General features: G+C 41.8%; 1 protein-coding gene across 8 annotated transcripts in view; it reads left to right on the top strand.

Moving 5' to 3' along the window:
• The window catches only part of BBX (BBX high mobility group box domain containing), a 199704-nt gene that overhangs the window by 68541 nt on the left and 104456 nt on the right, over positions 1–26707 (top strand). For all 8 annotated transcript variants that reach the window (XM_073306538.1, XM_073306507.1, XM_073306528.1 and 5 more), the window contains one exon: positions 20830–20899. The gene's annotated coding sequence lies outside the window, so the exon portion shown is untranslated. The remainder of the gene's footprint in view (positions 1–20829; positions 20900–26707) is intronic.

The following is a 26707-nucleotide window of genomic DNA, read 5'->3' as shown; positions in this document are numbered from 1 at the left end:
GCAATTCACAAGATAATCCCCTTTTGTCTCTGCTTGGCCACAAAGCAGAGAGAAACCAAGCTGCTTTCAGTTTCAAAGCTGCCTTCTGGACTTCCTAAAAATTCCTTTTTAAAATCTGTATTTCTAGTTCAAAAAATCTCAACTGGATCTCAAAATGATTTCAGGTTAATCCCACCACTGTGCCACCATGTCAAGGTTCCTCCCCCACTCTGAACTCTAGGGTACAGATGTGGGGACCTGCATGAAAAACCTCCTAAGCTTATCTTTACCAGCTTAGGTCAAAACTTCCCCAAGGTAACAAATATTACCCCCGTTATCCTTGGAATGGCCGCTACCACCACCAAACTAATACTGGTTACTGGGGAAGAGCTGTTTGGACGCGTCCTTCCCCCCAAAATACTTCACAAAACCTTGCACCCCACTTCCTGGACAAGGTTTGGTAAAAAGCCTCACCAATTTGCATAGGTGACCACAGACCCAGACCCTTGGATCTTAAGAACAATGAACAATCCTCCCAACACTTGCACCCCCCCTTTCCTGGGAAATGTTGGATAAAAAGCCTCACCAATTTGCATAGGTGACCACAAACCCAAACCCTTGGATCTGAGAACAATGAAAAAGCATTCAGTGTTTTACAAGAAGACTTTTAATAAAAAATAGAAGTAAATAGAAATAAAGAAATCCCCCCTGTAAAATCAGGATGGTATATATCTTACAGGGTAATTAGATTAAAAAAACATAGAGAACCCCTCTAGGCAAAACCTTAAGTTACAAAAAAGATACACAGACAGAAATAGTTATTCTATTCAGCACAATTCTTTTCTCAGCCATTTAAAGAAATCATAATCTAACACATACCTAGCTAGATTACTTACTAAAAGTTCTAAGGCTCCATTCCTGTTCTGTCCCTGGCCAAGACGACTACAGACAGACCCACAAACCCTTTGTTTCTCTCCCTCCTCCCAGCTTTTGAAAGTATCTTGTCTCCTCATTGGTCATTTTGGTCAGGTGCCAGCGAGGTTACCTTTAGCTTCTTAACCCTTTACAGGTGAGAGGAGCTTTCCCCTGGCCAGGAGGGATTTCAAAGGGGTTTACCCTTCCCTTTATATTTATGACAAAGGTGTTGACTAATATTGGAACAGCCTGAAGATGTAGAAAGGCAAAAGGGTTTATTCTACTTATATTAATGTTAGATAGCTGGCTTCGGTCTCCAGAGTAGCCGTTTCATAATCGGATCAGTGACTGCTGCTCAATCACAAAGCATGGAAATAGCAGCAGCTATTCTAGTCCATTTCTGAAACTGCCTGTTTCAATGTAGGAAAGTGTATTTTAACATCAACTAATAATTTGCTGCTTCAAAACCTATTTTCATCAGTTTGAAATGCATACAGACTTTTTGTCTCTAGAGGGGGAAAGAAATTTAACAATTTTTTGTCATTTCATCTTTTATCCATCCTACCATTTTCATCCCTTCTGGAAAAGCCTCATAGAACTCAATAAGGATGAAATCAATAGCGTTAATACAAAATTATAGTTTCTCTAGGTTTCTTGAACCATGCTATAGTATTCTAAAAAATTAGAATTTAATAGAGAATTTTATACGATGGAGCCAAAACGTAGTTTATTTCTTATTTTCTACTAAATTTGAGAGGGCTCTTTCATTTCTGACCTGATATTTTATGTATTGCAGTAATTCACAGATGCTCAAATCAGGAAACCAGGTCCTGCTGTGCTGAGCACTGCACAGACATACCTAAAAAAACAGCTCGTACCCCAAAGACCTTTCAGGCTCAAATCTAAAGTATTTTAACTTATTAAACAAATGATAATTGTGGAAAAGACAAAGTCAATAGAAGTTTTGCCTCCCTGCCAGTCTGCCCCACTACTCTGACTGCACTTTTCTCTAAAATTAAAGTGTCTTCCTGATAACTGGTTTGTAGGTCAGTTTGAGGAGTCTGCAGATAAAACAGACGAAATGTTTGAGGGCTCTGCTTCCTTAAAGTTCAGTTTTATTCTATAAAGAGATTCTGGTAAAATGGCATTGTGGGGTTCCAGATTAGTCTTTCAGTGACTCGGTATCAAATATGCCAAATCAACAAGTCACAGACTGATTTTATGTTCATTATTTGCCATTCTTTGAAACTCAACCTGCATCTGGAAGCTAAATTGGATACACTCTGGCTTATGCATTATTGCCAGCAATAGAAATGTGCTTCTACCGTGTTCTGTGTTTGGTTGCACCTGTGCCAACCCACATTTCAATGCAGAGGAGAGGGGAATGGGTCATATTTGTAACTATGGACAGAAAGTGGCCCTGCAAAATGTGGTTAGTGAATCTGTTGGTGATGTGTCAGTCAGAATAGACGTGTGCTCTTTCTCTTGCAGCTGGCTCAGCAATGGTAACAGGAGCAAAAACTAATAAAATTCACCTTTTGTCATGAAAGTAGGCAGATATGTCTTTCAATACGCATAGAGAACAGATCTCCTGAAGAAGATACCATTTTTACAGTCACTTTTCAAATGAGAGCCATGCTTTAACAGTAGATTAATATTTAGAGATAAGCAAACTACTCTGATAGCAAATCTGTGCATTTCAACCTTTTTTCCCCTGAAGAGCTTGAATTATGTACAGTAAATAGTAAGTTAACAAAACTAAGAGTCAGCAACTAAAGTTCAGTGCTTCCATTTGGGACAACCCAGTTAAAACATTAGCACTTAAAATTATTCCAAATGAGACTTTGCATTAATACTGTTCAAATTAATGAAGGTGTATGTGTGCTGGCTTTCAGAAGTTCTTGGGTACTGCGGTTTGCTATGGAGCTAATAAGTCAGCAGTGGATTGATTTACCGCATGTAGGTTGTGTTTGGGTATAGGAGGGCTAGACCATTTCGTTTTTTTAAAAGAATACATAACTTTAGATTTTGCACCACACAGGATGGTCTCAGGAATAGCCTGTGTGAGCAGAATTATGTGGGTGTGCAGGCCCATCGAGAGAAATGAAGGCACGCATTATGTTCCCCTGCCTCCCCCCCATTTCTTTATTTACAAAGACATTAAATGTTTTGGGGGCCAGCCTGAGCTCAGGGCCCCAGTACAATTGTTTTCCCTTTTCCCCTGCACATGTCAGTCCTGGGTGTGCTTCTTTTACAGAATCCTGTTGTCCTGGACAGTGACATCTGTCATGTATCCCTGTAATTCAGGGCCTGATGGCCAACTGCAGGTAATCCATGGGATGGGTCTACAGGAGAGGAAAACTAAGCATCTTGCAGTCTTTCCCCCCCAGTTCCATCAGGGTTTTGCCTCCTGCAGCACAGGCCATAGATGTTACCTGATGCTCAAGAGATCATCCAGGGGGAGACCCTGTGCGTCCATGCTATCTTTGTGTCCCACTGATCTCCCCACTCCCTCAACTTCTTGACAGGATGGCGCCAATGAATCTATGCTGCGTCAGCGGCTGCCCCTAGTCCCTTCTCTAAAAGGTGAGGGTGTTCCCTTCCTCTGGAGGTGGGGCACAATGTTAAATGCAGCTTTTAGGCTTTTTATTACAACTTTCTCTCTGGACTTCGTGGGGGCTGCTGGTGGGACAGTGTGCAAGCCCCACTCTTTGCTCAGCCCAGCAGTATTGGCAATCCCAACCATTCAAATATCATGCCAGCCCTCAAAAATCATGCCAGCCCTCAAAAAATCATGAGATTGACTTAAAAACAGACGATTTAAAAGAAATTGGGAGGGGAGGTCCTGTTATTTGCATTTTGGTTTTTGAGCTTTGTAGGGTGCACTTGGATCGTGTTTTCAAGCATTTCTCTGTAACTGTGATGTCTGGAATCTTGCTTTCATTTTTAAATGAAAGTAGAGAAAATCCTGTAATCACTTGACTCCAGAAACTGGGGCTTTAAGAAAAATACCAAATATCACACAACTCATAATTATAGTGGTCCACACTTGCCCAATTAGTCTCTCCCCAGCGCCCTTTAAGCCTCAGAGAATGCACTGCATGGGGCACACCGAGACAATACTGCTATGGAGGCAGATGAGTCAACAGTTTCTGAAAATCAGGCCCCTTTAAGCTCTCTCCAGTTGGGAACCATAAAACTTAGGCACACAATATTGCTAGTTACTTTTGAAAATGTTAGCCTTGATCTCCAAGCTAGAGAGCCTGTGGTTTTTTTCTCCTTTGCATATAGATAATATATTAATGTCCCCCTTTCCCTTTCTGGTTTAGCCTGGAAACCTATCTTAAAATTAAATACACCATTTTGAAAGTCTCTTTCTCAGATATCTTCTTTCAGGCTGATGGGTTTACCTGCCTCCTTTTGAAGTGTAGAAAGGCAGAGCGCAAGACAGACTTGAGGATTTTTGCGTCACTTTGCCAAACCCAGCTGGGACTGCTAACCAAACAATTATAGTGCCAAGTTACAGTTATAGTGCCAAATTAGCTCTAGCCCTTCCTATAGGATATGATTTATTTTTTATTTGTTAGGGAAAAAAAACTTTCCCTGATATGAAGTCAAGTCTGTGAGATGTTTTTATCAGGAGGCAGACAACAGGTTATATCTGTGTACCCTTTGACTCTGTCTTTGCTGAGGTACTGGCTGTTGCTGCACTCCGGACCTACTCCAGGGCATGTCTGTAGGGACCTAAAGGAATTCCAATAGGAAATTCAATGCTCGTGTTTAGCACTTCTAGAGGCAGCAGTAACTCCCCTCTTACCTTCTCCCACTACTGGAGAAGGTGGTGATATATACCATAGCTACTGGTGACCATTGAGTGGCAGTATGAGTCCTAAAAGGGCCCTAGAAAGTAGAGCTGAGAGGAAGGCCATCCACTGGGATGACCTGGGATCTGTGGGGTTATGCTCTGTTTTCCCTGTGAATGATTAGGAACTGGGGACTAGTTCCTCTCTCTAGGGATGTAAATACTCTTAAAATTAACTGTTTAAACGATTAAAAATATGTCGTTTAAACAGGTAACCGATTAAGTGGTAGATCCAGCTGGTTGGTGTGGCTGGGGCTGATCCACCAGTGCGGCTGGGGCCCGTCCGGCTGGGTGGTGCTGCTTTGGCCACTCCGGATGGGCGGCGTGTCTGGGCCCACTCTGGCTGGCACAGGGCCACTCTGGCTGGTGCAGGGCCACTGGGGGCGGCTGGCGAGGGGTCATTGGGGCCAATCAGCTGGCTGGCCTCTGGTTAACAGTTAAGGTGGGTTAACCGGTAAGACTATTGCTTACCAGTTAACCTTTTACATCCCTACCTCTCTCTACTCTAAGAAGCTGTAAAACCTCATTTTGTAGTGGAGTAAATCCAACTCCACGTACACACCCCTCCATCTCTCTCAGCCCCCAGCTCCTGCCAGCAGGGAGCATCAGGATACAAGTATAGTATTTAATGATCAAAACCAAAGTTGCTTTTATGTCAACGAAGTGCAGTTGGTTTGCAAAATTTGGACACCAGAGGGCAGGCTGGTACTTTGCTGCATAATTTAGGAATCACAAACTAAAACTACAGAATTACTAAGATCTAAAACACATTGATGCATGACTAGAATGCATGTGGCTGCTGGCTTGTTTTAATAAAACAAATTCGAAAAACAAATTTTCACTTTAGTTAAAGATTGTTAACTGAAAATCATAATTTTTTTCAAAACAGGGTTCCTTTCAGTTCAGAAGGATTAAGTGGTGAAGCAGCTGTGTCTTAGAAGCCATATTGCTTATTAATACTGTAATGCACTGGGACTTGATTGGTTTGACCTTTTTAAGGAAGAAAGCTGGGCATTATGGAACAAGTTTTGTTAACTTTTATTTTATGTAATGTTTGTGTGTAACAGAAGTGTGTTTGCCCGTACCAAGCCTAAAGGTTAATTGGTTACTCAGCATTCGGTGAACTAACTAGAGAATTCTCATGTATTCTGCAGTTCAGCACAAAGAAGTAGAGTCACTGAAGCTTTGGGCCTAAATCACAGTTGCCCTTTGCACTGATGCAAACATTTACACAAGGAGAAGTAGTAATACTTAGCTCTTACGTAGTGATTTTCGTCAGTGGATATCAACGTCCTTGACAAGGAATACAATACCATTATCTCCATTTTTTGCATCGAGAAACTGAGGCACGGAGTGGTGAACGGACTTGCTCGCTGTCATGCCACAGGCCAGAGCTAGGATTAGAAGCTAGATCTTCTGAGTCCCAGTTTAGCACTATCCACTAGGCCAGTGTTTCTTAACCTTTCTGATACCAAAGACTGGCTTGCTGCCTTCCTAAACTGTATCAGGGAGATCTTGGGGACTGGCACCAATGCACAGACCAGTCGTTGAGAAACACTGTGCTAGGCAAAAATTCTATCATTCTGATTTAGCAGCGTCTTGCACTGGTGTAAAGAACTGCATGAGGCATTCAAGAATGAGGTCAATGGTATGAGGCAATACTGAATCAGACCCTTTTTCAAGATAGTTGAGGAGAATAATCCACAAATTAATATTTCAGTCTTTTTTTTTCTAAGAACACACAGTGGCAGATGAATTTTACCTCTAGACCACATTTAGAATTTTCAGCCCCATATATTTGTCTTGGTTGTCTTTTATTCCCCCTGAGAACAGACTTCATAATAAAATATGATAATGGGAGTTGATCTGCTCAGTACTATCCCAGGATCATAAAATGAAGTCTGATTTATTTCTTGTTACCTCAGAATATTAAAAGAAATGAGAACAGGGTACAGGGTTGGGGGGACCTTTGCAAAATTTCTGTTACAAAAGAAGAAATGATTTGCTGATGAAGACACTGAATATGCTAATTTCTGGATAACTGTGCTATAGGGAAATTATTAACCAATTTACGACACATTCACTTTTATACAAGAACCTACAAAACATGCTTTCAAGGGAAGCTGTTAACTTAATTGTTGCCAATTCTCACAATTTTATTGCAAGTCTTATAACATTCAATGTCTGTGTCAAAGCCTCAGCTCCTGGAATCATGTTGTTACGTGAGAATCTTATCTTTCATTTAAAAAAAAAAAAAGTTTCAAACCATCAGTATCAGAGAGAAGCTCAGGCTTAAAAAGAGAAGGCAAATAAAAAGAATCCATAATTTATTGTATTTAAATTGATTTTTAAGCACGTCTCATCTTTGGGGGTCTGTTCCATTATGCTTGAATGCTTGGGATTGGCAATATTGTTATATCTATTCTCTCTGCAATAGATTATATCATCTACTCACTCTTTTAAATAGTGTGCCCAGAGATTTAAAAAATAAAAACAAACTGGATTGTTTTATCAGGGGTTTTTTGGTGGGTCCAAGAGTGACAACACCAACAAGCCATCATTCTTGCCTCTCTTTGTCTTTTCTTTCTGTGTGCACAATTGGCTGGGGCCTCTTCAGTTTCATCTCTCTAGCTCATACAGCTAAATATTCTCATGCAGGGGTGGACAGGTGGGCAGGGGTGGACAAACGTTTTGGCTTGAGGGCCACATCTGGGTATGGACATTTTATGGTGGGCCATGAATGCTCACAAAATTGGGGTTGGGGTTCAGGAGGGGGTGAGGGCTCTGGCTTGGGGGTGCGGGCTCTTGGGTGGGGCCAGAAATGAGGAGTTTGCGGTGCAGAAGGGGGCTTTGGACTGGGGCAGAGGGTAGGAGTGCGGGATGGGGTGAGGCTCCGGTTGGAGGTGCGGCTGGGGATGAGGGATTTCGGTTGCAGATGAGTGCTCCATGCTGGGACTGAGGGCTTCTGAGGGCAGGTGGGGGATCAGGGCTGGGGTTGGGGCACAGGAAGGGGTCAGCGGTGCAAGCTCCAGGCAGTGCTTACCTCAAACAGCTCCCAGCAGCAGCTGGCATGTCCCAGCTCCGGCTCCTACACGGAGGCGCAGCCAGGCTCTGCATGCTGCCCCGTCCTCAGGTGCTGCACTGATGGTCCCATTGGCCACAGTTCCTGGCCAGTGGGAGCTGCGGGGGTGGCACTTTGGGTGTGGGCAGCACGCAGAGCCCCCTATCTGTCCCTAAACATAGGAGCTGGAGGGGGGACGTGCCATTGCTTCTGGGAACCACGGCATGCATACTTGGACTGGGTGCAGCCCCCGACTCCGTCCCTGGTGGGAGTTTGAGGGCCGGATTAAGTCGGCTGATGGACTGGCTATGGCCCGGGCCCATAGTTTGTCCACCCCGGCATAGGGGAACGCATGTGCCATTAGCAAAACAGCGAACGCCGATTATGTGCAAACATACCTCTCAACCTGGCAAAGCTTCAATGTGGATGGGATGCAATGTATAACAAAGCCGATGCAAACAAATTATTCCTGCAGAAAACTTCAAATGCTGTGGGATTCCTTCCTTTGGTATAAAGAGCCCTTTCAACAACCACAGTTTCATTATTCTGTATCTCTGATGTAAATAATTTTTTTGACAATAAAGGCAAGAGGGCAGCAAATCTATATGGAGCATAGGTAACTTTGGGGCTAAAAATGTTCTTAAAATCAATTACAGTTGAAATATATGTACTCAGATGAAAGAGATAAGTGTCTCCTCCCTCCCCCCACCTCTTTCAATTATAGTTATTTTTAGAGGTTACTTATCACAAAAGTAGGTACAACATATTTAGATTGCTGTCAAGGTTCCTGCCCCACTCTGAATGCTAGGGTACAGATGTGGGGACCTGCATGAAAACCTCCTAAGCTTATCTTTACCAGCTTAGGTCAAAAAGTTCCCCAAGGTACAAAATATTCCACCCTTTGTCCTTGGATTGGCCGCTACCACCACCAAACTAATACTGGTTACTGGGGAAGAGCTGTCTGGAAACGTCTTTCCCCCCAAATACTTCCCAAAACCTTGCACCCCACTTCCTGGACAAGGTTTGGTAAAAAGCCTCACCAATTTGCCTAGGTGACTATAGACCCAGACCCTTGGATCTTAAGAACAATGAACAATCCTTCCACCACTTGCACCCCCCCCTTTTCTGGGAAATGTTGGATAAAAAGCCTCACCAATTCGCATAGGTGACCACAGACCCAAACCCTCGGATCTGAGAACAATGAAAAAGCATTCAGTTTTCTTACAAGAAGACTTTTAATAGAAATAGGAGTAAATAGAAGTAAAGAAATCCCCTCTATAAAATCAGGATGGTAGATACCTTACAGGGTAATTAGATTCAAAACATGGAGAATCCCTCTAGGGAAAACCTTAAGTTACAAAAAAGATACACAGACAGAAATAGTTATTCTATTCAGCACAATTCTTTTCTCAGCCATTTAAAGAAATCATAATCTAACACGTACCTAGCTAGATTACTTACTAAAAGTTCTAAGACTCCATTCCTGGTCTATCCCCGGCAAAGGCAGCATAAAGACAGACCCTTTGTTTCTCTCCCTCCTCCCAGCTTTTGAAAGTATCTTGTCTCCTCATTGGTCATTTTGGTCAGGTGCCAGCGAGGTTACCTTTAGCTTCTTAACCCTTTACAGGTGAGAGGAGTTTTCCTCTGGCCAGGAGGGATTTTAAAGGGATTTACCCTTCCCTTTATATTTATGACAATTGCAATTGTGATATTTCAGACCAGTGGTGTTGCCTGTTAAAATCCTGGATTATTGTTAGTTGATTAGAGCTGCTTCACCCTTCAGAACATCTTTTTTCAAGGAGGTGACCTCCTCATAGTTAAAGTATCCGGATGACACATTCATTTGAATAAACACTAGAAATCACAATGGCTTTTTCATGCTTAATTGAAATTGTATTTCAGCCTCTTTTTTCTGTCTCTGTCTCCCTTCCTGTCTCCTCTGTGTTCCATCCTCTGCCTCTCCAGGCTGGTTCCCATCTCCTCCTGCTATTCAGGGCTTCTTACTGCTGAGTTGCATTTTCTGTGAGCAATCTCAGGGCTCCATCAATAGTTGGATAAACTCCTCATTTTTACTATGTATGGAAAAAAAATTACTTAAAGCTTTTAATTAATTTTTCTTTTGTGTTTTCTTTCTTTTCTTTCTTTGACTATTCAATCAGCTATCAGGTAGCATAAGTAATGCAGCAAGGAACCATGGCTGTGGCATTGCTTTTGAAAATGTAAAGCAACTTCCTTCCCCTTCCCCTTCAGCATTGGAAGAAATGGAGGCAGGGAAACACTTCAAGACCTCCAAACAGTGTCAAAAGCCATGCCTCTCTCCCCAGTTTTCCTGGTAGCACATACGTGACCAGATCAACTGATTAATTTTAGTTTGCACTGAACATTTAATGCTCCTGGCGTATGTTTGTCCATACAAAATGAAACTGAACTGATGATTACCTTGAATCTTCAGGGTAGCTCGTAGGTGAGACTGTTTTCAGAGCCAGAGGAGGAGATAGGGGAAGAGTGCTGAATCACAGTAAAGCGTGAGGAAAAATTCAAACTGAATAAAACAATTGCATTTAATTTTTTCATACTTGAAATTCCCTAGAAACTTTTATCAGGCTTGATATTGGTTAAAATAACGTTCTACATATCTGGGTATTTAGAGTATGTACTGGGTATTTCCTAAAATGCCTGTTTCTGATCTCAAAAAAAAAATTTCAGATAGTGTAGCAGAGTGAATGAATATCCCCCCGTTCGATGCTCTGGAGCTAGAGCTGGGCAAAGCTTGGGAAGGGAATGGGGATGCATGAACATGTTTTAAAGTTACCTTTTGTACTCCCTGTATTCTAGGGGAGCCAGAGCCTCACCAATGCAAGTTAGAGCAGACTCAGGGCTGTGGTAATATGTGTTCTGCTTCCTTTGGGCCCTGGCTATTACCCAAGATGTCCAGGGATGCAACCCCATGCTGTGAGCGCCCCATGCTTCTGATTGCCAGAAGCTAGGAGTGGATGACAGGAGATGGATCAGTCAATGATTGCCTGTTCTGTTCATTCCCTCTGAAGCACCTGGCATTGGCCACTATTGGAAGGCAGGATACTGGGCGATATGGACCATTGGCCTGACCCAGTATGGACTTCTTATGGAAGAAGATAACAGCCATAGTACAGTATACAACAGCCACACAGCTTCTCCACCCCCTCGTTCCACCTCCCATTCCCTCCCCCGACATGCCCCCTACTCTGGGAGCTGGGAGCCAGGTTTCAGCAGAGCCCTTATGCTGGCCAGGGAGACAGGAGCTATTGTCAGTGGGCCCTTTCCACCCCCTTTTAGGTCCCATTACACTGCCAGAGCGGTGTGCCAGGGCCTGGGGTTGAGTGAGTGGCTGGAAATAAGGGAAGTATTCACCCTCATTTTTGTAGACTCTGACTCCCTTTTGATTCAGCCATGTTCACAAACCTCTTGTTTACGTCATGCGAACATCCAAGTGCGTGAAGCATCTGTCCATATGGATGTTTTCAGGAAGCGCATTCCAGGCCTGGTGCCAAGAATTGTTTTAATCAAGAAATGAAATTTGTTTTGTGATCTAATTAAATTTGTTTCAGGCAGAAGCTGAATTCAGCTAGAAAGATTACATACATCTTTCATTCTGAGATTAGAAACCGTAACATGGCCCAGAGCTTTCCTTCCACCCCCACCTTCTGTGGTAAAACCTGTGGATGAAGCTAAAGAGATGAAAATCTCGGAGAGGCTCAAGACACTCATTCTTCTCCCTGCCCCGTCTGAGGAGGTAAGATTTGGCCCTCCCCTGTGGAACAGGCTGCAGGACCCTCTCCCAATCCTGGTAGAGTCATGGGTTGTCGTGGTCATCTGCCTGAGGACCCTGTGTCTCTGCACTGGATTTGCCGTCTCCCATCCCCACTCCAATTTCCTTGTAGCTCACCTTCACTGGTACAAGACTTCCTCCTGGCCTCCACTTCCTTACAAGAGTGGGAGGAGAGCTCTCCACAGAAAACATAACACACAGCTTTGACTTTTGACTAATCTCTAGAGGGTTGAAAAGGGGACAAGGTTGTCCCCCCAGCTTGGCCTTCCGAGGCTGTAACTCCGCTGCTCAACCCTCAGCATAGATTTCAGAGACCTGGAGAGGCCTCTACATGGTGGGGAGGGAGGGAGAGAGGTGTGTGTGCTTGATATGTTACCATTATCCATAGCCAGGATATTTTCCAGCTCCATGGTGATATTATGAGTCTGTGTTAATTTAACTGATTAACATTTTTAGTATTCTTTAAAGATGGAAAGCTATGTGAGTGTTTTTAAGAATTCATTGGACTGTGAACGCCCTGGAACAGGGTCTGTACTTGAGAGTTTGGAAAGCCTGGTGAGCACTACCATACATAGAAAATAATACCTTGGATCCAAGCCTTACTCCTAGGTATAGCATGTATTACAGTGAGAAGTCCCACTAAGCAAATAGGGCCATTATTATTGTTTAGGGTGACACTTAAGCTCTAGGTACAAACCAGGAGGCCTTGCTTGTATGTGTGTTCTTCCCTTTTCCCACTGTTCAGTCCCTGAATAAGGTTGAAGTGTAAATAGGGCACTTATATGTCTGACCAGTGTGTGAGTAGTGTCCTTCTCATGCTTGCCACTGTGGCTGGTTTGTTTGGTATTATGAATAGGGCCCATTTCAATAAAGAGGAAGAAATCAGTCTCAATTTCATTGATAGGACAGAATGATCATCATTACTATGAACCTTGTGCTGCTTAGACTTCTCAATTTTAGTATGAATTCTGACTCTTCCACAGCTCAGTGCTCTATTTTCCATATAGACGAGCTCTAGAACTGTTAACTTGAAACATTCTAGATCGCCATGTACAGGCCAGCAGAGGTTCTCGTCTGTTGACTTGGATAGACTCCTCCAGAATGTAATATTTCTAGGAGGATTGTGAATAGGTTCATGCTGTCTTCTATATTACTGGTTTCCATTCTGGAGCAGAGTAAGTGAGTCTTTAGAAGTCTTTAAAATTGTAAATCTGTATTTATTTTTATTAACATGGTTTCCTGAAATAGTTGCTGTTCACGCAAGAACCTTTGGGGGAGAGAGGGGGAGAGAGAGGGAGAGGGTAAATTCTTCTCATCAAAACAATGACAAGAATGGTTTGGCTTTTTTTTTTTTTTTAAATAAATAATGTTGGGCCCAGATTTGTAGCTGCTGTGAATCAGGGTGGTTCCATTGAATTCACTGGGGCTGTGGTGATGTACAGTAGCTGAGGATATGTATTACTGTTTTAAAAATAAGGACTGAAAGTTGAGAATGTAATGCTGGCTAATAACACGGTAGTTGCCGTATTTGATGTTGTCTGAGTCTTCAGAAAGACACCGAGTGACTGAGTCTCCTCTTGCTCAAACCACCAATTTTATTTAAAAAAAAAAATACAACATTAAACTAAATCTCAGCAAATCTAAAATTATGCTGTTTGGCTCAGACAGCAGGTGGGGAGTGAAGGGCGCTGCTAAGCCTCCAGTCTTACAATCAGGGGAGATGTGTTAGTGGGGATGAGGTGATGCCCAGGCTTAGGGCCAAATGGTGCTTGTCTTACCCGGGTTTTCCCATTTACTTCAGGCAAGTAGCCCCATGCTTTCAGTGAGACTTCTTGGATATCTAGGGTAAGCAAGATTTGGCCCATAGTGTGCTCCTGGACTGGGCTGACTTTGGAAAATCGACGTTTGGCTCTAATTGGGCTCTTTAAAATAGTAAACACCATAGGAATGTCACCAGCCTGCAAACCTTCCTCTTGAACTCTGATCTCACTACTATGACTCATGCCTTTATGGCTGCATTACTGCAACAAGCTCTCTACTGACTAACTGAAAAGCAGTTCTGTTGCCTGCAGCTGCTGCAGACCTTGGTAGCAAGACTGCTTTCTAGGGTGGCGAAAGGAATTCTGCTTGCCTGCTTTTTCCATGCTCAGCTGTGCCTTTTGGGGCCATGGATTGTGTTTGGAACATTCTTGGAACCCAAGGACCTTGTTCAGGCTTTGACACTTCTAAGATTTCATGGTGATTTGTGATGGCTGAGAGTTTGGGCTGGGCCCAGGAGGGCCTCTGCAACCCTCTCTCTGTGGAATGCTCCTCAGGTTTATGTTGAGAAATGATACTGCTGGAGCAGTGAAAACAAGCCACAAAGCTTTATTTCTTTCCATTTGAAAAAAGTATTCTGCATGTCATTTGACTCCATTTTAATTCATCTGATGGACTTATTCTTCAGCCCTTTTAATCGGCGTAAGTTGTATTTTGAAGGCCCTTCCAATTCTACAGCAGTTTGAAATACATATATTTTGTCTGAATCAACTCTGTTACACCAATGTAACTCCTCTGATTTTCAAGGAATTACTCAGGATTTACACCCAGGGTAAGAGAGCAGAATCAGGCTCATTATTTTCTGTGCCTTAGTCCCTTAGAATATAAATACAATACATGAACTAGGGTGCCCTCCATCAAGAAAGGTGTAAGGGGAGGAGATGGAAGAGATTCAGGAGACATTGTCTATGGTCGGGAAACCAGGACAAAACCCCCATTTTCCACAAAACACACTGGGATTTCCCAGAAAACCAGAGCAAGCCTGGCAACTTAAGTTTTGTCAGCTCCAAGCATTCAGGAGTCAGGCCTCAGGAATTATGAGATGGGATTAAAATTCATGCTTTTTCAAAAAAAATAGATGGCTTTTTATTTGCCTCCTAGTTTTTTTGAGCCTTTTGGGTCATGTTTTAAATCTCCTTTCTGTAACTTTTCCAACAGCCTTAAGGTCAGGAGATGCTTGTTGTTCAATATTCAGACTTTTCAAAAGTACCGTTCTAACTATATGAAAACCTACAGCTTTATGAATAGGCTGCTTTGGTTTGAAAATTAGTGACATCTCATGTACTGTAATAGAACTATGTATAAAGAGTCATAGAATCATAGAATATCAGGGTTGGAAGGGACCCCTGAAGGTCATATAGTCCAACCCCCCGCTCGAAGCAGGACCAATTCCCAGTTAAATCATCCCAGCCAGGGCTTTGTCAAGCCTGACCTTAAAAACCTCTAAGGAAGGAGATTCTACCACCTCCCTAGGTAACGCATTCCAGTGTTTCACCACCCTCTTAGTGGAAAAGTTTTTCCTAATATCCAATCTAAACCTCCCCCACTGCAACTTGAGACCATTACTCCTCGTTCTGTCATCTGCTACCATTGAGAACAGTCTAGAGCCATCCTCTTTGGAACCCCCTTTCAGGTAGTTGAAAGCAGCTATCAAATCCCCCCTCATTCTTCTCTTCTTCAGGCTAAACAATCCCAGCTCCCTCAGCCTCTCCTCATAAGTCATGTGTTCTAGACCCCTAATCATTTTTGTTGCCCTTCGCTGGACTCTCTCCAATTTATCCACATCCTTCTTGTAGCGTGGGGCCCAAAACTGGACACAGTACTCCAGATGAGGCCTCACCAATGTCGAATAGAGGGGAACAATCACGTCCCTCGATCTGCTCGCTATGCCCCTACTTATACATCCCAAAATGCCATTGGCCTTCTTGGCAACAAGGGCACACTGCTGACTCATATCCAGCTTCTCGTCCACTGTCACCCCTAGGTCCTTTTCCGCAGAACTGCTGCCTAGCCATTCGGTCCCTAGTCTGTAGCGGTGCATTGGATTCTTCCATCCTAAGTGCAGGACCCTGCACTTATCCTTATTGAACCTCATCAGATTTCTTTTGGCCCAATCCTCCAATTTGTCTAGGTCCTTCTGTATCCTATCCCTCCCCTCCAGCGTATCTACCACTCCTCCCAGTTTAGTATCATCCGCAAATTTGCTGAGAGTGCAATCCACACCATCCTCCAGATCATTTATGAAGATATTGAACAAAACCAGCCCCAGAACCGACCCTTTGGGCACTCCACTTGATACCGGCTGCCAACTAGACATGGAGCCATTGATCACTACCCCTTGAGCCCGACAATCTAGCCAGCTTCCTACCCACCTTATAGTGCATTCACCCAGCCCATACTTCCTTAACTTGCTGACAAGAATACTGTGGGAGACCGTGTCAAAAGCTGCTGTGTAAAGTACAGTGCTCCTGCACATATTATTTCATCTGTAAGGATGAAAACTATTTACATGATTCAAGAATTTCTACCCAGTAGCTGTCTACAGTCTTAGAAAATGTACCAGATATTAGCAAGAGGTTGATAGTAAGATGAGGGGAGACTGCATAAGTTAGATCCAGGGGCCAAGACCTAAATAGAAGCTCATTATTTCCTCTTTGTCCAGCCATCCCAACTAGTATGAAGAGACTGCTAGAACTCCTGGGAGACCACTTCTTTTATATCCATCTCTAGATACACAAGTGATGAAGTGTTCAGAGCTGGGGCCTTCAAATATATTCAAAAGAAAAACATGCTCTTTCTCTGTTCCTTTTCCCATCAACCTCTGGCCAGGTGGGGAGCAATGGGTTTCTGATGCCTTTAATTTCTCCTCCAGTGAATAAATAGCTCCTGACTTTCTCAAGCCAGCAACAGCAGAATGAAACTAACCTGATCGTCAGTTTCACCTTGGCCTGCAAGATTCTGAACAGCAGTGTGTTTATTCTTTGCTCCTGAAAATATTCATGAGCACAGCAGAGGGCACTGTGGCTGTCTCCAGACTTAGGCAGTCAGCAGTACTTTGGTTACACTTGGTCCACATTCAAAAAGGTATATTCGCAAGACCTGGAAGCTTTTTATATTTTTTTTTAATCAGAGCTCTGATTCTGCAGGAGAGCGCCAAGTAGTATTCTTAAACTACTATAATTAAACCACTATTTTTTCTTGTGGATAAAGACTTATTTACATGCAGAGTTGTATCAGTTTAATTTGAGGTGTGATTTTTTTAAACCAATTTAGTTAAATCAATGCAAAAAAAAGGGTATGTTCAGATTCTATTAGTTTAAACCAGGCTTACTTCAGTTCAAGTTAGTTTTAAGCAAAACCAAAACAAGCTACCCTTAAACTGAAATAAGAGTGTCCACTCAAGGGTTTGAGCTGATTTAATTAAACTAAAACAAGGTTGTATGTAAATGAGGCCTAAAGTTTCATTTTCTTGTCCACCGTGTAGTAACTTATATGTAGATCTCCTTAGGTTTCACTCATAAGAGTTGTCCCAAATCAGTTCAATAAATGAACAGATCTCCTGTAGTCACACAACAAAAGGTATTTGTGGGTACTGTTGAGAAAACAAAACAAGTGTTTCAAATCAGACACTGGCTGGAGTAACAAGAGCTGCCTTAATTTAGTAGGTGTTCATGTGTAGCACATTCTCCAGTTGAGCTCTAAGACAATGCAGCATACCCTATTTTCTATGGTGGCATCTTGCAAAACATCAGTGCTATGAAAGAGCCAACTCATGAGCTTTTTGGGAATTTAAAAAGTCTCTAGAAGGGGTTTGTTTGTTTAGGTTCTTGTAAAAACGTGCACCGTTAAATACACTTGTAAAGCCACAGCTTCAAGAGGTCCTAGAAGCAAAGCTATTTCTCAAGCATTGTGAGGCCTAGCATTTATCCCTTTTGTTGCAGAAAATAGGTCTAATGATTTTAATAAAATAACTACTAGTTATTCCATTGTACCTTTGTTTGGTCCCATGCAAAGAAGCAAGAACTATGTTAAAAACCTCTCTTAGACAACCTCTTGAGACCAGCAAAAGTCAGTTAATTCCTTCCCCAAATACATTTTATTGGTATGAATAAGTGTGCAGGAGGCTCATAATAAAACTGTTTGATTTGTACAAAATGGAAAATAGTACGTATATGAGAGGATTTTGTCCTCTGCAACGTTGAACTTAATAAACTCTTATGCCAACAGTATTTGTATTTTTACATCCTATCTCTATCTTACCTATTCCCACTGCCCTTCACCCTGCCTCTTTTGGAGGAAAAAAGCAAACCTTCCCACCAAAAATCCTGGTTCTTCTATTAAGATGTATTTGGCCTTGCTGGGTACTACCTAGGATTGAGGGATGGTTCCTTCACTAGGTCATTTATGAAATTCACCGGAGGTCTCTAGGCATCATAAAATAAAGCTATCAGTTTCCGTTTTCATTCTTGCTCAAGTTTTTTCTCCAGGAGCATTTGATTTCCATTGTCATAGTGCAGGTAGAAGGCCTTTATCTAGTTTGTAAGACCTGCTTTCTGTGCTTCAGAAAAGGGACAGTCTCAAACAGTTCCAGATTGTCTAGGGAAGCCCTTCAAAGGCAAAGCTATGCAACAGATATCTTTATGACATAATGCCTTACTAGTACAGTCCGGCTCTTGGGCTAGTCAATTAGCAATGGTCCCAGTGTGCCACCTGCGTACCATATTTCATACATGCTGATTCAGATTCCTTTCTGAATGCAAGGCTAATATAACCCTAGGTATGACTTTGTCCTGAGTTTCTCTGATACCAGCCACAATGGAGATCTTAGATTACTTTTTCTACCTCATTCTAACAGTGATCACTGGTCGTCCATCAAGGAATACCCTTACAGGTTTCTCTGGCCTAAGTCTTACGGAGGACCTAGTTTCGTATATAACTGTGTATGGGAGATATTCCTCCTCTGCAAAAGGCATGAACATTTAAAAAAAAAAAAAAAAAAAGGAAAAATTTGTTACTTAACACAGACCGCTTTCTAGTAGAGGAGGAGGAGGAGAGTTATATTTAAAACATTTGGGAATACTGTGGAACATTTCTAAGATGTGCGGTTGCTTAATAAAGATGGTCTCTAGTAAAGGCTTCACTTTGATTTCAGTTCTATGTTTATCCCAATAGGAGGTCTTAGCATTCTGCATGTTATCCTAAAACAATAAATAGATGAGAACTTTAGAATGCATGCTCTTAGAGCCAGGGTCTGGATCTTCCTGTGTATGGGAAAGTTTATAGCACTTGTGGTGTACGGTTGCTTTCTGAATAATAAATAATTACATCCCACATGAGAAAAAGATGAATTAAAGAGATCGTAAATGTATGCTGTTAATGGCACCCCTAACGGTCTTTTTTTCCAATCTCTTAGTATTACAGGAAACACCTATGATTATTACAATTGAAAGAGATTAGTCTCTAGTTCTTATTTGTTTGCTTTATATACATTTGACAGCACTCTGTGACTAATCATGAACACTGTTTCCTTTGTATAGTCAGTCATTTTCCCCTTCTTCTGAGAGTCTTACAGGTAGTGAAAGGGGAGCGAGAAATCATTTATTTTTAAAGGAAACTGATTGTAAAACCACTAATATAGGCAGTGGGACTCAGGGACATGTGTGTAATATCATGTTAACTCTGAAAGCTCCAGCTGGGAGTGCCCCTTCAAAAAGCACTTCGATGTTGGAATGAAGACCATAAAAGTACCTAAGAAAGGGGAACCTGTGCAGATGATTAACTATCCCAAATACTGATCGAGGGTTAACCTTTTAGCTGGATGTGCTTCACTGCACCTGTGTGCTGATGTCATCCTTCGACATCAAATGAATGTTCAGGCTTGCCTGATGCAGTTGCTTTCTGCAGGAGCATGCTGCCTGAATGTACTGGGAAAATTTAGCAGCAGTTAATGCAGTTAACATAAGGCAATATTCTGAGGTGTGGTAAAAGCACTCTTCCAGACAGCTTGAGGGAGGAGCTATTCAATGCCACTCATTCTCAGTGAAGTTCCTGTGGGCCTTGCTACAGTGTGATTTGACTTCAGGTTTTGTCATCATTGTCATTTGTAGTTGAGAGAATTTCACTCTGAGGCTTTAATAACCTGTCATGTACCCTTGATCATTTTGATTATTATTTGAGTGCCATTGGGGTACAAGAGAGTCTGTTTGGTATTTCTGGCTGGTATTTGAAGACTTCTGTTTGATTCAGTTGTTTTTCGATTGTCAGGGTATCGGGCTGAATGTTCTAGCCATAGGCATTACCCAACTCAGTGGCTGGTTATGGGAAAATAGTTCTCTGATGGCCATTGGCCAGTCTGGAAAGTATAGTACTGATTGTAGGGATAAGTGCTAGCATCACTTCATTTCAAACTGTGATTTGGAGGTTCCTTTAAAACTACCTAGATTCATCTTGTCTTACAAAGACAAGAGAAGTTTTTAATTGCTTTGGAGAAAATTAAGTGGGGGGAAATCTATCGCAGTTGAGGAAACCTAAGCTAAGGCAAGAACTGAGTTATGCTGCCATAGACTTCACTGCAGGATAATTTAGGCTTAATCTAAAACTATCGGTGCTTTTAAATTTAATCTACCAAAATCAGATTATTCAGCTAGATATTCTTACTAAACAATAAGTAGTGCTAAGTTTTAGTACAGTAGTAGGAAAAAACAAAGACAAATATGTCACTACAAGGGGAAAATTGCAGACTATCTTTCTCCGTTGAAGAATAGCCCTTTACTTGTAGAGGGGGTGCTTTGCAAACAGGTGTTTTCTCTGAACAGAGATGCTTTGGTGTTGGCAGTTTTATCTGCATGAGCTTCAATTTGACTTCTGTGTTGTCTATGCACATGTCCGCAATATGTCTCTTGCTGATAGCAGTAAACATGTATACTTTTTATGTAGTATCTTCCATTCAGGGATCAGAAAGCATTTTACAGACAGAATATACTTCATAAAACTCTTTCTCACCTACTTTTTTTCATGATCCATGTCAAACTTAACTTCTCAGTAAGCGAGAAGTAAATACACAATGGAAGACCTTTTAATGACCAACAGAAATGGGGAAAGGAGCTGATACCTTTTTTGCTGCTTCATGATGTAAAAAGAAATGGACTTTCCCCCTCCAGTTTTAGAAATATCAAATCTTGTTTTACCTGTTTTTGTTGGAGAATTGCAGTAGGAGTTTTCTCTTCCCTCAATTTATGTGGCAAAAGTGTTGAATCTTTCATAATGAACTATTCTCCTGAGTGGATATTAAGAATTGAGAGTTAAATAGGTGATAATGTAAACAAAAATCAAAGGATTTTTTTAAAATAGGCTGACTAAAATCCCTTCCTCTTTTTGCTTCCTTAGGTTTCAGTCTCTTGTGATGTCATAATCCTACTAGTTCTCCAGGGTGCCGAGACTCTTCACCCAGAAGCAGGTAAGACAAGTCACAATGGGCCAGGCTCCTCAGCTGGTGTCAGCATAACTCCAGTGTAGTCAATGGAACTATCCCAATTTGCCTCAGCTGAGAGTCTGTCTCATTATTCCTACTGTGTGTGGTTTAAAAAAACAAACAAAAACTATTTCCAGGCCTTCTTTATTCATAATCAGGAAACAAAAATAACACAAATCCAAATATTGAAGCCCAACTTTAAGGTAATTAGATGGCAGCAGGGTAATGTATGTTAATGTGTCACAATCCTCTTTTCTAATACGTGATGCAAGTATGTTATTTAGAGACACAAAAATTCATTGCTTCCTTCCATTTTTGTGGTCATTCAGATTTTTCATCAACTTTACCTATTCATAGAATTACTTGGAGTTTCTGCAATGCTAACCTCATTTGTTTTGGTTTTTCTTCCTGCCTCAAAGAAAAATATGAAAATGTGGCATGTGGGTTTTGTTGATTTGTTTACTTTTGGTTTTGGTGTCTTGGTTTTGAATGTTGAGCTTTTGTTTTTAGCTGGCACGTGTGTGTACTGTTTTGATTTTAGCATCTGGCATGTCCCATGGAATTTGTGAATACAAGGTGACTTTAGGAGCAATGACCATTTCCTTTGATTTAATTTTGTCCCACTAGGGGACAAATCTACAATGAAGAAGATTGATTTGGTGCTCTGAGTTGGTGGCAAAATGTTTGATTTATCATATTTTAGATTTTGAGTGAGGCAAACTGAGATACTTAACAATGAGACACTGTATGCTAGCACAACTGAGTTCAATCTAAAACCAGCTCTTATAAGCCCTCTGCTTTTAAGTATGGGCAGATTCATTTAATCTGGGACAAGTGGAAAAAGCAAAGGACCATAGGGTGTAAAGATGTTTGATAGATGTTCGTTCAGCTCTTTCCCTGATCCCCAAAAGGGTTAATAATTAACACCAGGAAAAAATGTTGGAAATCCTGCAATGACGTTGTATTAAGGAACAAATTTGTAAGGATGGAGGCTGCCTTCAGGATCATCCTTACTTTACGATTCCTAATGTAGCTGAGTGAAAATAAATCCTTTCAGTCTCACCACACAAAGGATTCCAAACTGAGAATAAAATATAGTCTGAGAAAAATGGATTCAAACAAGTTGCTTAGGGTCCACCTACTTAAGACTGCCTGTCTCCCTGTACCATACTGCTGCAGTCAGCAGAGGTGCTCATGTTGGAGGCCCCATGATTTAATAGACAAGAGGTCAGTGATAGAACACACTCTGTAAGGAGCCCTGAATTGTGGAAAAGGCTTATTCTTTGGTCCTGAGCAGTATGGGACTGGTGATCTCCAGTGCATTTTGTAAGGTCTATAATTTTCCCCTGGGTGTTTTGAAGATGGTGGATCATGTTGGGAGTGATTATTTATGGGGGATGGGCATTTGGGTGAGTGAAAGACCTACTGTTTGGGTTGTGTCGGGATAGGGATTTGTTGGAGTTTTTCTTTTTTTGCTGCTGTTTTTTGTTTATTAGGTGATATTGTTGTTTTAATAATGTCAGAGGCACCCAGAGTAACAAATTGTATGAGAGAGGGAATCATTGTGTATCATTATACACTGAAATATTTAAAAATAAAATAAAATGTTACCAAAAGATGTTGAATACTTCAAGGCTCCACAGACTGTGTCTCTGTATAATTACTTGAAATATTTAGACTTAAAAAGAACATATACAGTAACTCCTCACTTAAAGTCGTCCTGGTTAACCTTGTTTCATTGTTCTGTTCCTGTTCTATTTATTAGAGAATAATGCTCGTTTAAAGTTGTGCAATGCTCCCTTTATAACATCATTTGGCAGCCGCCTGCTTTGTCCACTGCTTGCAGGAAGAGCAGCCAATTGGAGCTAGCTGGTGGAGGCTTGGAATCAGGGTGGACAGCAGCCCCCCATCAGCTCCCCTATGTTCCCTGTGCTGCAGCTGCCCAGCAGGCTATCAATTGCTGGAAGTTCAGCTGTCCCTCCCCCCACTGCCCCGAGCTGCTCTGCCCTCTGCCTTGGAGCTGCTCCCAGGAGCCTCCTGCTTGCTATGCAAGGGGTGGGGGGTGGGGAAGAAGGGTGCTGATGTCAGGGTGTCCCCCCCTCCCCCCGCTCCTGTACCTCCTCTCCACAGGGAGGGGATGACACACGACAGGGCTCAGGATGGAGGGAGCTTGCTGGCAGCAGCTGCTGTCTCAACTTGCTGATCTACTTAAAAAGCAGTGTACTTAGAGTGGGGTCAGCGTACTTAAAGGGGCAATACGTGTCTCTCTCTCACACACATGGTGTGGGTCTCTGTCACTCTCTGCCATGCTGTCTCCCCTCCCTCCATTCGTGCTGCCTTATAGAGTGTGAGGCTACATTAACAACAATGGGTTAACCCTTGAGGGGTCAGCCGAGCGTTAGTTCATCATTTAGCAGTAAGGTATTCCCTGGGAAATATCCTACCTTCTTCCACCTTCTGACTTCACAACCTCAACCAAGCTTCACAATCATCTTTGCTATGTACAGTATTCAATTGTTTGTTTAAAACTTCTACTGATAGATAGGTAGATAATAGTCTTTTGTCTGACAAAAAAAATTTCCCTGGAACCTAACCCCCCTATTTACAGTAATTCGTACGGGGAAATTGGATTTGATTAACATCGTTTCGCTTAAAGTAGCATTTTTCCAGAAACATAACTGTAACGTTAAGCGAGGAGTTACTGTATGTATGAAAATGCAACTATTCTAAGAGGATTTTGTTAAGAGATTCACTCCTATGTTATGCCAAGATCTGCAGCTGGATCATGAGTCCTTTGTTCTCTGAAGAAAGAAGCAATTCTTGATTTAATCCTAAGTGGCGCACAGAATCTAGTCCAAGAGGTGAATATAGCTGAACAGCTTGGTAATAGCAACCATAATGTAATTAAATTTAACATCCTTGTAGGGGAGAAAAGACCAAAGAAACCCTCCTCAGTAGCATTTAACTTAAAAATAGAGAACTACACAAAAATGAGGAGGCTATAAGAGGCAGTTAGAGAAAATAAAAGCTGGAAGTAAAATCCTACTGAGGAAAATAGAAAGTCAGTGTAAGACCAATACATGTTTCTACTTAAGTGTGTAAATTTAGATTTAGGAATCTAGCATTAGGCAACCAGGTTTGGAAGTTTTGACCTAGGGTTATGCATTTATTTTGTGGGATCTTTTGCACATTGAGTAACTGAAACATAGAATCACAGAAATGTAGGGCTGGAAGTGACCTTAAGAGGTCATCTAGTCCAGCCCCTCTTGCTAGATCATCCCTGACAAGTGTTTGTCCAATTTCCTTCTTAAAAGCCTCCCATCACGGGGAAGCCACAACTTCCCTTAAAACCCTATTCCAATAGGAAGTATCCTTACAGTTATAAAGTTTTCCCTAATATCTAACCTAAATCTTGCTTGCTGCAGATTATTCCCATTAGTTGTCCTACCTTCAGTAGACACGAAGAATAAATCATCATAGGTTTTTGTTTTTTTGTTTTTAACAGCCCTTAACATCCCTTATCAGGTCCCCCTCAGTCTTCTTTTCTCAAGACTAAATGTGTCCAGTTTTTTTAACCTTTCCTCATAGGTCAGGTTTTCTAAACTCTTTATCGCTTTTGTTGCTCTTCTCTGGACTCTCTCTCCAATTTATCTGCATCTTCCTAAAGTATGGTGCCCAGATTTGGACACCGTACTCCAGTTGAGGCTTTGCCAGGGCCAAGTAGAGCAAGACAGTTACCTCCCGTGTCTTACATACGATACTCCTGTTAATGCATCCCAGATTATTAGCTTTTTTTGCAACTGCATCACGTTGTTGACTTGTATTGAATTTGTGATCCAGATCTTTTCCAGCAGTACTATCACCACTTGTGCACCTACCTTTTAGTAATTTCATCTAGACCATATTTCCCTAGTTTGCTTATGAGAAAGTCATGTGGGATTGCATCAAAAGCCTGACTAAAATTAAGATCTACCCTGTCTACTGCTTCTCTCCTATCCACTAGGCCAGTAACCCTATCAAAGAAGGAAATTAGGTTGATTTGGCATGGTTTGTTCGTAATAAATCCATGTTGGCTATTTCTTATGAGCCTATTAGCCTAGAGGATACAAATTGATTGTTTAATAATTTCTTCCAGTATCTTTCTGGGTATCGAAGTTAGGCTGACAGGTCTATAATTCCCCAGATCCTCTTTGTTCCCCTTTTTAAAGATAGATGCTATGTTCGCCTTTCCCCGGTCTTCTGGGACTTGATCTGTCCTCCAAGATTTCTCAAAGATGATTGCTTCAGTTAGGACTTGAAGTACTGTAGGATTAATTTAATCAGACCCTGTCGAAACATCTGCAATTAAGCTTCATCCCTTTCCTTTGGCTTTCTCTGCAGTAGGGAATAGCTTCTGTGTGAGTTTTTAAAAAATCAAGAAACTTGGAAAATAACATTTGACATGCACACTATGAAACCTTACTACATGTTATGGTGCATATTTGTGTTTGGCCCCCTGAATTTGATCGCATGCAATGTGTTCATCTTGGCAGACAGCTCCTTGGTGTTGCTGAGCTCTGTGTCTTCCCTATGAGTAGAACTTCATGATGCTAGAACGCCATGGAAATCTAGGGTGATATGATCAAAATCTATAAAACCATAAATGTGTGGAAAAAATGAATAGAGAAGCGTTTATTACCTTTTTTGACCATAAAAAACCTGGGGTCACCTGATGAAATTAGGTTTAATACATACAAGAGGAAGTACTTTTTCTTCTTTGAGTGATGGTCCCTATTGTATTCCACTGAGGGATTACGCATGTGCACCACGTGTCTGTAGCTGAAGAATTTGAAAGTAGTAGTGTCTGTTGGTGCACTCAAGAATTTGAGGTGATAAAGGGCCGGGCGGCCCGACCGTGTCTCCAGGTCCTTCTCACCGCCATCTGGTCCCAGTAGGAACTATGTCCTCTTGTTTGTGACGCTTCTTTAAAAGAGTATAGTGTGTATAGTTTTGGGGGGGTTTTGGTAGTATTTAGCTGCTTTTACATCGTTTTTAGAACTGGCGTGTTCATCGGAAATGCAAGGAATCCTATCAAGCAATGCAAGGAATCCTATCAAGCAGTAGGAAAGAGTCCACTATGCGTTCCTACTGAGTTAAGTGGAGCCACTTTTCCTCCTGGGCCCAACAGACAGAGTTTTCCCCAGAGGACCCTTCCTCCCCAGCCTTGCAACTCTGACTCTCTGGCTAGGATGCAGCCAGAGTTTTTACAGAGGGCTTCCATAACCCGAACTCTTTGCAGAGAAGGGAAGTCCCTACCCTGTCTCTGAGTGATTGGCTAGGCAAACTGTCAATCAACTTCCTTTACTCCTGGGTTTTATAAAGACTTCACGCGTCACACACTATTATTATTTTTTCAGTGAGTATGATTCTGCGACAGCAGGAGAGAAAGATGAAAATATACTGTTGCCAAAGATCTTCTAATTCTCTCTCTCTCTCTCTCTCTCTCTCTCTCTCTCTCTCTCTCTCTCTCTCTCTTAAACTGTGTAATTCATTCTCTCTGTCTGTCTGTGTGTGTGTCTATAGATAAATCTCTTAAAGGGCTTAGATAGATAGATAGGTCTAAATTTTCAAAAGAGGGGTCAATATTTTGGGTGCCTAACATTCAACTCCTTTTCTCCTGAAGTTAGGTACCCAGGTTTAGAGATTGCACTGAGAATTTGGGCCTACATGATTTGTACAAGGTCACACATTGAATCAGAGGCTGAGCTCAGATCTGAACCCAGGTCTTCTAACATTCATCATCTTGCCAGTCCT

The sequence above is a fragment of the Lepidochelys kempii genome, chromosome 1 (genome assembly GCF_965140285.1).
Source record: "Lepidochelys kempii isolate rLepKem1 chromosome 1, rLepKem1.hap1, whole genome shotgun sequence".
Taxonomy (NCBI): Eukaryota; Metazoa; Chordata; order Testudines; family Cheloniidae; genus Lepidochelys; species Lepidochelys kempii.
This window is presented reverse-complemented; position numbering and strand designations above follow the sequence as displayed.